At 42.8% G+C, this 12,241-nt stretch overlaps 1 protein-coding gene across 6 annotated transcripts in view; it reads left to right on the forward strand.

Moving 5' to 3' along the window:
* The window catches only part of LOC127629228 (agrin-like), a 393,795-nt gene that overhangs the window by 274,747 nt on the left and 106,807 nt on the right, over nucleotides 1-12,241 (forward strand). The window lies entirely within an intron of this gene.

Genomic DNA, 12,241 nt, shown 5'->3' on the forward strand with positions numbered 1-12,241 from the left:
CCTTGTGGTAATGCTGCGAATGCAATGCATGCACATAATCAGAATTGCGTTTGGACACATTTTGGAAAACAACATGTGAGATGAAGCATGCATTCACATACTTGTGTAAAGTAAATTTTGAGCTTTAAGACTAGATTGTACGTTTTTTCCGGTGCCAGAAAGTATACTCCTTTGACTGCAAGCCCATTCGGATGCATTTGATGCATGCACACTAAACCAAAAAATTTCAGGATTCAAAGGGCCACTTAGTTTACCTGAGAGTTACCTTATAATGTCTTGTGCCATTAAATACACAAACCTCAGTGCTCAAGGTGGCATTCTGTTTACCTTAGAGTAACTTTTATTGTGTCATTAAACCAAATTAATAGATTTGTTATTAATGGTGTAGACAGAGTTATGAATATGTTTATAAAATATAACTTGATCAACCAGATTTTCTTCAAACTGTCTTCAAAATGTACCATCATGACAGTGGCTAGTTAAACAGACATTTATAGAACCCTTTGTGGTAAAGCTGAGAATGCATACTTGTACTCATTTTGCATTCTGACACATATTGGAATGCAAGGACATGTAAAATAAAATAAATAGAAAAGTTTATGTTCACATACTTGTGTAGAGTATATTTCGGGCCTTAACCCTCTGGGGTCTGAGGGTGTTTTGGGCCCTGGAGAACTTTTGACATGCCTTGACATTTGTGCTTTTTTTCAGTTGCTTAAACACATTAATGGCTAAAGTCTGATAACACTGTATTCAGCACAAACTGGGCTACAATAATATGTAAGCAACATGTGTGTACATGTATGTATTTTTTAGAAAATAACTTTTATGCATGGTTTTTGAAAAAAAACGAATTTCTTAAGTCATTGAAATAAGGCCATATAACACATACTAAACATTTGTCCACAAGCCTTTTGAGAACTGGATCTTGTAGCCTAGAGGTTTTGCTACAAAATTATAAGAAAACCACCCCGATCACTCATTCATACAAAACAATATAGTAATTTAATTTTGTAAGACACTTTTAGTGTTAGAAAGGTCATATGCGAGGAGGCGTGAATTATCACAAATATTGATGTAATTCACACCTTTGGAGATAAAGACCCCTTCCCTGGGCCTATCACTGAGGAATGTGACAGATAGAGAATGAATGTGAGGAGACTTAATTATCAAAATCAAGTTTTAAGTTAAAAGTAATCTGACTATACATTTTCTTTACATAAAGACTTTACTTAATTTTAGACCTACACTACTGTTTAAAAGAAGTCTCTTCTGCTCACCAAGGCTGCATTTATTTGATCCAAAATACAGTAAAAACGTCTAGGTTACGGATGTAACCTCCATTCCCTGATGGAGGGAACGAGACGTTGTGTCAAAGAAGTGACACTAGGGGTCTCTCTTGAGAGCCTTTTGCATCTCTGATCTATGAGAAAAGGCCAATGAGAAATTGTCAGACAGAATTTGCCCCCGGACATATGGGTATAAAGGGAGGGAAATCCATCTGTTTCATTTAGGATTTTTCTGAGGAGCCGACAATGAAGTTCGGCTGCAACAGTGGCTCGGTTCAGCGATGTGGCCGGGAGGACACAACGTCTCGGTCCCTCCATCAGGGAATGGGGGTTACATCCATAACCTAGACGTTCCCTGTCTGTCGCTCACTTCGACGTTGTGTCGAAGAAGCGACACTAGGGGTCCAATTTAAATCACGCCATGCGCTGAGGAGCGGGCAGTTATTTTACGTGCCAAAACGACCAGCTGTGCCAGGCTGCACGTACCCTTCCCCAATGCCCGATAAAATCGTCATGGCCTTCTGGTTCTTTACCCCAACAGGGGGGAACAAGGCGATGTGCCAAGCATGGGAGTAGGCCGCGCCAGCCGCGCCTTTTCTCTCTCTATGATTCTGGCATAGACTAAAAGCGGCTGAGGCCATCTTAACGCTATCATACTCATTGGGGAAGGTGATCTTTCCCAGTTTTCCTATTCTTTCAGGGGGGAAAGACCCTGAGGAGACCACACCTGCCCAGACTGGGGGAGGTAAAGAGTGGTGAAATACATCACATGGGCTTTTAGGTCACATGTGGAGAATGGCAAGGTGGTAGATCCTACCTCATTGGGAGGGAGGAGTTGCTACAAACACGGCGACCGGGGATCCGTGAGGACTGCCCAAGGCAAGTTGAATACCCATGGAGGTATCCAGGGAGCCGGGTTCGTGGGATCTCCTGGGGTAAAAGCACACGGTATTACCTCAGTGGAGCGAAAGGGCGCTATGTGCATGCGGTCCACCCGGTCATTTTGTCAGCGTGTACCGACTTCTACCGGCTCGGACCTGAGAAAACACGGAACAAAACCTACTCAACCCTGAGATTGTAAAATCTTGCAAAGGTATTGGGTGTTGCCCAACCCGCTGCTCTGCATATGTCTGCTAGGGAGGTGCCCCTGGCCAGTACCCCTGAGGACGCAACACTTCTTGTTGAGTGTGCTCGGACCCGCAAGGGGGGGTGGCCAACGTAATTGTGTCCACTACCCAGTGGGAAAGCCTCTGTTTGGAGACAGCGTTCCCAATACGCTGTCCACCAAAGCAGACAAAGTGCTTCTCAGAACGTCTAAAGCTCTGCATGCGGTCCAAGTAGATACGCAAAGCACATACCAGACACAGCAACGAAGGGGCTGGGCCAGCCTCCTCCCAGGGCAGCGCTTGCAGGTTCACTACCCGGTCCCTGAAGGGAGTGGTAGGAACCTTGGGCACATAGCCCGGTCGCGGTCTTAGGATAACGTGAGGGTCTGCCGGACCAAACTCCAGGCAGGTGTCGCTGACAGAGAACGCTTGCAGGTCCCCGACCCTTTTGATGGATGTGTGCGCGATCAGGAGTGCCGTCTTCAAGGACAGGGCCCTGAGTCCGACTGATTCTAGCAGCTCGAAGGGGGGTCTCTGAAGGCCCAAGAGGACCACTGAGAGATCCCAGGAGGGGAACAGGCTCGGCCAGGAGGGATTTAACCTCCGGGCGCCTCTTTGGAACCTGATAATTAAGTCGTGGTTACCCAAAGACTTGCCGTCTACTGTGTCGTGGTGGGCCGCAATAGCAGCTACATACACCTTCAAGGTTGAGGGGGACAGCCTCCCCTCCAACCTCTCCTGCAGGATTGAAGGCACTGACCTAACTACGCACCTTTGTGTGTCTTCAGCCCGGGAAGAACACCAATTTGCGAACAAGCGCCACTTCAGGGTGTAAAGTTGCCTGGTAGAAGGGGCTCTGTCTTGGTTGATTGTGTCTATGACAGCAGGTGGCAGATCAGCTAGATCTTACGCATCCTGTCCAGGGGTCAGACGTGGAGGTTCCAGAGGTCTGGGTGCGGATGCCAGAGTGTGCCCCATCCCTGAGAAAGAAGGTCCTTCCTCAGGGGGATTTGCCAGGGAGGGGCTGTCGTGAAAATATGAGATCCGAGAACCAAGTCCGAGTGGGCCAATAGGGAGCCACTAGAATTACTTGTTCCCCGTCCTCCCTGACCTTGCACAGCACCTTTGCAAGCAGGCTCACTGGGGGAAATGCGTACTTGCGCAACCCTGCGGGCCAGCTGTGTGCCAGCTGTGTACTGCAGTAAAGCGGACGCCCCCCAACTGAATTGCATAACCGAGTCGAATGGTCCTGGCCAGCCAGTGTGATGGATTGGTAAGCGAGAGCCACGCATCCAAGCTCCGTGCTAGGGGCACTAAGGGGACGATTATTTTTGACATACCGGCGGGGCTTCGCAGCGGGGCAGAATAGGTAATGCGTCATCGGGGGGCAAAAACGCCCTCCAGTAGGACGCGCCAGTGCGTCTGTCGACACCATTTTTTCTGTATGCTGTTACATCTCAATATCATTACATCATAGTAGAAAGATCTAGCCTTTCAAAATATTCTCTTTAGACTCAGAGCTCATTTTGACTCATTCAACGCATGCTCAATACAAATGTTTTGTGATACTCTTTAGTACACTCATTGGCAGAGGCCTGTGCTGTCGACGTGCAGAGATGCTGACTGTCTGTATGTCTAGAAATGCAGGGCTGCAAACCGACAGTCTGTGCGTACTGTGCTGTTGACGCAATTTGCGCCACGCGCACTGTGCACTAGACGTAGCGACACATGGAGAACCGAAGTATGCTTTCTCCTTAATTATCCACTTCAAACCACAAATGCATTAAACCCAAGTTCTTAAAGCAGCTTTTTAAAAAAGGCTTTATAGAAAAAAAACACAAAAGTATCTGTACAGAGTGTTAATTATGCACATGGGAAGTGTATCCAGGGCTGTTTTGGCAGGGTTCACAATTCAAACACATTTTATCGGTACAAAAATATCTCTCTCATTTCTTCTGATCTCTATGTGTGTCCTACTCCCTGGCAGCACATATGAGTTAACTATAGTGTCGATTGCATCTGTCCATTTTTCCTCATTTCTTCTATACTCACTATCAGCCTTTATGACTCATTAGGATTGTTTTCCAGTCCTCTGCAAAAGATGCATAAATTAACATGTGAAGAGGAATTATGCTCACATCTTCCGCTTTATTTAATTATTTCTGACAAAGTAAATGTTTTGGTCCTTTCAGGCTTTCACAGATGACATGTTATAGCATGCTTTTTTTTAAATAAATGTATTTACATTTGCATATTCCACAAACAGAACATTAATTAAACCTCAAAAGGCTTTGTGGCGGACCTGAGCCAAGCTGACTGCCTTTCATGGTCCCCAATATAGAGATACAGAGTATTAATGAGTGAAAGTCTTCCGCTTTGGACACCTGCACTCATTTGATGAGTAAATGTAAAAAAAATAGTTTTGTCTTTTTTGTGGCTTAAATCCCCACCTCTCTCTCTCTCTCTCTCTCTCTCTCTCTCTGTGCACATGCGCGAGTGTGGCGGAGTTGGCTGGTGTGAGTGAGAGCATCCTTGATTCTCTGTGTGAGTTTCTAATTTTTTATATTTTTCTGTTTCCTTAGTTGAGTTTAAGATAAGTTGCTGATATCTGAGTGAAGTTGTCAGACCATTTAGGCTAACTTTTGGTCAGTGTGTATGGGGAAATGGAGACAAGCATGGGTGAATTTTCAAGGATGACTGTTAGGCATGGCTGTCAATGCATGCGTGATGCCTCCGTCTCTGTGGAACATTGTGAGAGCTGTGAGCTGTGCGATCAGCGGAGCAAATATCAGGTCCACATCTCGTATGAATAAGTCCATAGTGTTTTTCTGAGTGAAAATTAAATGGTGAACATTTTGATTGAGTGTGGTTTAACAATCAAAAACTCATTTGTGCCCGTTCTGCCTTTGTCAAGTCCAAAGAAGAAAGTTGTTCTTTCAAATATACCGCCATTTGTCAAAAATGAAAAACTCCAACCTAGTCCATGACATTTGTGATGCAATAAAATAAATAAATAACAAAAGAGAAATTAATGAACACATCTCTGTCTGCATGCAGCTGTATTAGCCCCTGAATTCATAGCGTTGTTTCACTGTTTAAGCAAACACACACACACACGCATGTGCATAGTCACACTCATCAGTCAACCAATACTTTTTAATAGTCACAACATTCAACCGTGCACAATGAAATATTAGGATATTTTGAGCAGTGACATTTTTTGTTTATAATTTCATTATAGACTATAAAATAAATGTACTTATTTATTTATAAAAAAAAATTATTATATTAAACCACCAGGTGACATATGCACATCTTTTTTTAGCCTACATCTTTGACAATTTTGAAGGACAATTCTGTTAAATTTATGACTCAAAATTATTATTCTCCATGTTTTTGCAGTTAAAGAAGAGCTCAGTGAAATTTCCTTTGGTTGGTATTTGAAGATTTAAGACTGATTGAAGACCAACGTGGCTGCCGCTCAAGAAAATATAAATTATTATAATTTTTAGTATATAAATTTTATCTTCTGCGGCAGCAGCTTTGAGACACACAAGGACACATCAGGGATTTCAGTACAGGAACAGCAGAACTTCCCTGCATTGTGCGATTTCCCGCAATTTAACTAGAAAATAATTTCTGTGATGACATGGCCCTAAAATTATCAGTGGGCTGTTCCAATGTTTTAGGATGTAGCATTTACAGTCAAATTGTGAGTTGTAAATTCTCATTGAGTGCTGTAGTAATACTGTGTTGACTCATATAATCAATATACTCAATACTGTATTTTCCCAAATCAGTCGACAGATAGAGAAAAAAGATTCAGAAAGGAATGTCAGTATATACTATTATTTCTTTGATAGGGATAATTTTAAATAGAACTAAATTAAATTGAATGGACAAAATTAAAATGAAATAGAAAAAAAACCTCAGCTTTCACATTCTTTAGTCTATGTTTGAGTGGAGGGGAAAGGCAACAAATAATTTAAATATCAACATAACACAATAAGAAGTGGGTTGAAGGACAGTTTTGTCTTCATACACCTAAAGCTATGCTTTCATTCTGAAACCACTTTGAAGTTTGTTCAGCATGATACTAATCATAAATTGTATTTATGAAAGGCAAAATGTATACGAGAGGTGTTTTTGTTACAATTTAAAATACAGATTAATTCGGACTCGGACTCTGCCTGTTATGACTTGGTCTTGAGTCCAACTCATCCCCTTTTGGACTCGGACTCAACTCGGACCCGATTGTTTAAGGACTCTGAATTTACTCGGACTTGACTAAGGTGGACTCGAACACAACAGTAATTGAAGGTAGGGATTATACTATTTTCATCAGTACAGAGACAATGAGATGTTTTGTGTGTGGAGAGTTCTGGCATGTTCAGCAGACCTGCCCCATAAGAGCTGGAATGAACATTATTAATATGGCTGCCGCTGTTGATGTGGAGTAGTAGCGAGGCGAGTGGCACTGAGTTAAATATGGCCGTTGCACCATCACAGATGCTGCCAATTATTGAAGATACCGCACAGAGTATCTCGCATGAGGAGAGTGCGGTGTCAAACAACTCAAAAGAGGTCTCCGTAGAGGCAGTTCAGGTGACTGCTGGGCAGAGTGAAAGGGACATGGTTCCTCAATTAGAGCCAGGCCCCTGTGAAGTGCTGTTAGAGAATGTGCGTGACTCGCTTAGTGAGGAAAGGCAGGTGCACCCTACTGAAACCACAACAAACATTGATGGAATGGGTAGTCAAAGTTTGTAAGATGAAGGCTCTCAAGAATTGAGTGCATATTTACAGTTGAGGATTCTGACAAGGGTTATGAAGATATCAAGAGTACTTTGGGTGAGAGTAATGTTTCAAGTGCACAGACACAGCATACCGTTGAAGGTAGGGCTAAAATTTATTCAGTTCAATATATGTATCACTTTCTTGATAGTTGTAACAATGTTGCTGGCACTGGCAATGACAAAGACGATGATGATGAAGTGCAAATATATTCCAACTCGTGATATCCAAAACCCTAAGCGGTAAGGGCCATCAACTGGTGATTAATGATGCATAACATCTGTTTCTCGTTACAGTGACGACGGAGATGGGCTTGAAAAGGCCTCCGAGAACGCCAGTGAGAGAGAAAGAGAGTTGTGTGAAGCTGAAAAGCCACTTCTGTATCTGTAAATTCTGTTTAGTGTTTGTGAAGCTGAAAAGCCTGTTTAGTGTTTCTGAAGCTGATAAGCCTGCTCTTTGTTTATGAAGCTGAAAAGCCTATATTCTGAACGGTTGTATAAAAGCCGATTTACCTGGACTGCCAACTCGCTTCCTTCCTTTTGGAATCCATACACTGGTGCCGAAACCCGGGACATCGAAGGAAGAAGACTGGTCGCCATGGACACCTCACCACTGGGCGAAGTCATCCACGCTCTGGCTAGCATCCATGAGACCCATCACAAATCCCTGCTAGCCCAGGACCGATGTTTCCAGGAGCTCCTTCTGGCCTATTCTGAGGGTTGGCGAATCCTCTGCCACTACCCAAGAGGCAGCGATGAAGCTGCACACCTTCCTGCTGAAGATGGGCCCTAAGGACGACCCAGAGGAGTGGGCCTCTTTAAACACTCAGCCACCACCACTGGCTGGCCTCAAGCCCAGTGGGCCCTCCACTTGCTTTCACTTCTTTCTGGGGATGCCCAACTCGTGGCATAATAACTGCCTGCTGAGGAACGCCTGGACTATGTGAAACTAGAGACCCCTGTCCTGCAATGGGTGGGCTGCACATCTGACATAACATCTGCAGCGGTTCTGCTCCCTTACTCTCTACCCTCCGTCCAGGTCTCTCTCTCTCTCCTACTCCCCCTTCTTCCCCTCCCTCTCTACCCTCTCGCCCTATACCCACTCCACGGAAACAGGGAGTGGTTCCACCCAAACCAGCGCCATACCTTCGCGGGCTCCACAATGTGCAAGCCCCCTCTCCTAACCCTCTCTATCATTCTTCCCAGGTTGATGTGTCCGCCACCACGGGTGCAGCCGGGGAGCCGGGGCTGGTCTGTCGGGGTTACAGTCAGCATGCAGATACCGTTATGCAACACAATATCCGGAAGCAGTGCCTTTAAGCAATATATCAGCACGTGTGGTTGCGGAGGGACTCTTCAAAATGATTTCCCGGGTGGGGATTCCGAAAGAAATCCTCACCCACCAAGGCACCACATTTATTTCATGAACACTACGTGAACATTATGAATTGCTGGGGAGTAAATCAATCGCACCGGTGTTTAGCACCCACAAAGTGACGGGCTGGTGGAACGATTTAATCGAACCCTGAAAAACATGATTCGTAAGTTCGTACACAATGAAATTGGGACAAATGGCTGGACCCCCATTTATTTGCAGTCAGGGAGGTCCTGCAAGCCTCCACAGTGTTTTCCCCCTTAAAGCTCCTGTATGGACACCAGCTCCATGGGGTGCTTGTTGTCATATGGGAGGCGTGGGAGGAAGGACCTTCCCAGAGCAAAAATGTAATTAAATATGTCCATGATCTTTGAGCAAAGCTACACACACTGGGTTAGTTTTCACAACAGAATTTGCTCAAAGCACAAGAGACACAAAGCCGGCTGTATAATAGAGGTACCCAGCTATGTAAATTTGCACCAGGAGACAAAGTAATTGTATTGACGGTAGTTCCGGAGAGGGCAGAGCTCGTTCAAAGAGGTGAAGTTCAAAGTTGATCCATTCACCCCGGTCCCTTGTGGAGATCACCTCACTCCGTCCCAGCTCACGGAGGCAGCCAGGTTGCAAAAAGAGTTGCGGACGTGTTCTCTCCTATTCCCGGTCAGACTAAACTCACACAACACCATATAGAGACCCCACCGGGAGTGGTAGTGCGTAGTTGGCCATATTGGATTAATTAGAAGCAATACTCGAGATGGGGGTAACAGAAAAATCGCACAATCTAATCTAAATGAATCTAATTTAAATCTGGAAATAAAAAGTTTTAGAATTTTTTTTTATTTTAATTTATTTCAATTTTTTTCATGCAACAAAGAAAACTTATATTTATAGTTATATTCTTATATATTTATATATAGATATTTGTAGAATTCTGCACTATTTGTACATCGTTAATGAAATGTAAGTTTGCATCATTGATTATGTTAACTCCTTTGTACATAAGGTCAGATTCCTTGCTTCCATTGAAGCACACAAGAAGCTCTTTGGAACATTCTCAAATCATGCTAGAATAACATGGATCATCAGGTTTTGAACTATACATGTAGAGTCCATGCCAGCTCAGGTGCATGCTGTCATTACGACAAAAGAAGGACATAATAGGAAATTCTGAAATTCAGATGAATTCTTGTTTTCACGTATATTGTTGTGCTAATAATATAACTTGTAATGAAAACAGCAATTTCACATGTGGTCTCACTTTTGGACCCTACTGTATTTGTTAAAACGTATCTGTTCATTTCCACTGAGACATGAGTCAGCGTAGATGCCATATTTAAGTAAATAAATAAATAAACAAAAACAAGTTAAGCAGCCATTGAACTTTGTAGGGCCCACAGAGATAATGTGTAATGAATCCAATTAGATGGATAGATTGAAGAGCCAGCGTAGTGTGTTTATAATTAGCTTGAACCTTTGCACCTCCCTATATGAAGAAGGGTTGAATCTGGGTTGCTGTTTGGAAAAGCCCTCACCAGCAAGCTCTGTTATGTGTTTGTGTTAGGAGTCTCTTTGTAGAGCAAGCTTCTGTATTGCATACGTGCCTCCCCCTTGTTTTCCCCCATTGCTTCGTCCTCTTACTTTCCTGTCTACTCTGTTCAGAGTGCAGTGCGAAATGCTTCTCTTTATGTCTGCGTCTGTGTGACGGCCATCTGCTCAACAGATCCATAGATCCCTCTCTGCTCTGCTTTTAAAGGAATAGCTTGCATAAAAATTTTAATTCTGTCAACATTTAATCACCTTCATTTAGTTTCAAATCCATATGATTTGCATTCTTGCGTGGAACACCAATGAAGAAGTATGACAGAATGTCCAAACTGCTCTCTTCGAAACAATGAAAGTGGATGGCGTCCAAGGGCTGTCTGACTCCTCAAAGCACAATGAAAGTAGTCCATACGACTTATATACTATATTCGAAGTCTTCTGAAGCTGTTTTAGAAATTCAAGTAGTTATTCACTGAAAATTTTACCGTAGTTGATAGTCGATAGTCACCGTTCAAAAGTCAAGAGCAATTGGTGATTTGGCAAAGAATCTCCTATTGTATTTCACAGGAGACAGAAAGTGATGTATGTTTATAAGGAATATAAGGTGAATATATGATGAAAAAGTCTTCACTTTTGAATCAGCTACAATGTTGTTTGTGTATTTTGTTGTTTTGTTCACCCTTGGCATTTTATTTTTCTCTCTCTCTCTCTCTTGTTTTCTCACTGCCTCTTGTTTTGCTTTCCGCTTGTCCAGTTTCACGTTGTCTCACCTTATCCGCTTCCTCCCTAGTGGTGCGGGAAGGGTGCCAGAATTAGTTCCTTGGTTCAGTTCTTATTGTGTGTGGAGAAAGAAAGTTTCAATGCCCTTGAAGCCATTGTTTGGTGATAAGTGCTCCTTCGGAAACCAAACACTGCCTCTGGGGGGATTTTTGCTTATGTCATGCTAATATTTACTTCACTCCCTTTTACACACACCTTCTCCTACACGCTAATAAAGGTTTCCCCTCAACCTGAAGGGGAAGGTAGGGAAAGAGAGAGAGAAGGAGTGAAGTGAGGGGGATGTCACTGGGGAGTCACTGCTATAGATGTCTCTGGCTATGTATGGAATAGCACAATAGCATATTACTCTTACAGTTGCAGCAATATGTAGTCTGCATACAGTGCAATGTATGCACATTTGCATAGAACACCTGGATTACAACTTGATTCCATCCAAGTTGTATCTACATGCACATTTGAAGTTGAAATGCACCCACTGAATTGTATCCTGACTTTTGAAAAACATCTTAAGTTGACTCTGGCATTGTTGATGGGCACAACACACAATTACATATATGATGCAGGTTCAAGTGTTGGACTTTGCTGCCTTAGGTAAGACAGTGGTTATTATTCATTATTCATATTGGCTGCCATGTTAATGGAAAAACAAATCATGCATATTCATGTTATTGATTCTTTATTATAAATATGATGTGAAGACCTAATTTCTAAATATCTGTTTGTTTACTATGTTGTTTTAACATGAGTGTTGTACAGCATGACCTGCAATATCTCTTGAATGCAATGCATGGCTTATTTGTATGGAATGAATAGCATAGCAGAAGAGAAAGTAGCCGAGAAAAAATTACGGCATTTTGAATTTTACGGCATTTTGAATTTCGTGGGCATTTTTGACAATATTCGGAGGCATTTTTCAAATTGTTAAATATTTCCCAGGTGATAACTGAACGCCTCTTATTGGATTAAACATGCAATGTAATAAGGTCTAGTGGCAACAGTGTAGCATGCTACTGTTTGAATGGTTTATCGGGGAACTATTTGACTTAATGTTGTTGTTTTTTAATTGTTGGCAGTATACAGTATATACTGCACAGTATTCAGTGAGCAGTAAGCTTGTTTTCCATTCTGAACACAGCCTTTGATATGCAGAGACAGAGAATGTGTTACATGCACAGCTTGCCAAAACGCAAAACTCCTCTGTTAGTGGCAAGACGGAACAGATAGATGCAGTAGAGTAGACGCTTCCTCCTCACATGAACATTTGTATCACAATTCACACATGCCCTGTAATCCCAGTTTGAGGGATAGAAGAGATCTCCATATGCATGAGCTTGACTACAGCAATTCGCTGGAATAATT

This window comes from Xyrauchen texanus, chromosome 35 (assembly GCF_025860055.1).
Source record: "Xyrauchen texanus isolate HMW12.3.18 chromosome 35, RBS_HiC_50CHRs, whole genome shotgun sequence".
Taxonomy (NCBI): domain Eukaryota; kingdom Metazoa; phylum Chordata; class Actinopteri; order Cypriniformes; family Catostomidae; genus Xyrauchen; species Xyrauchen texanus.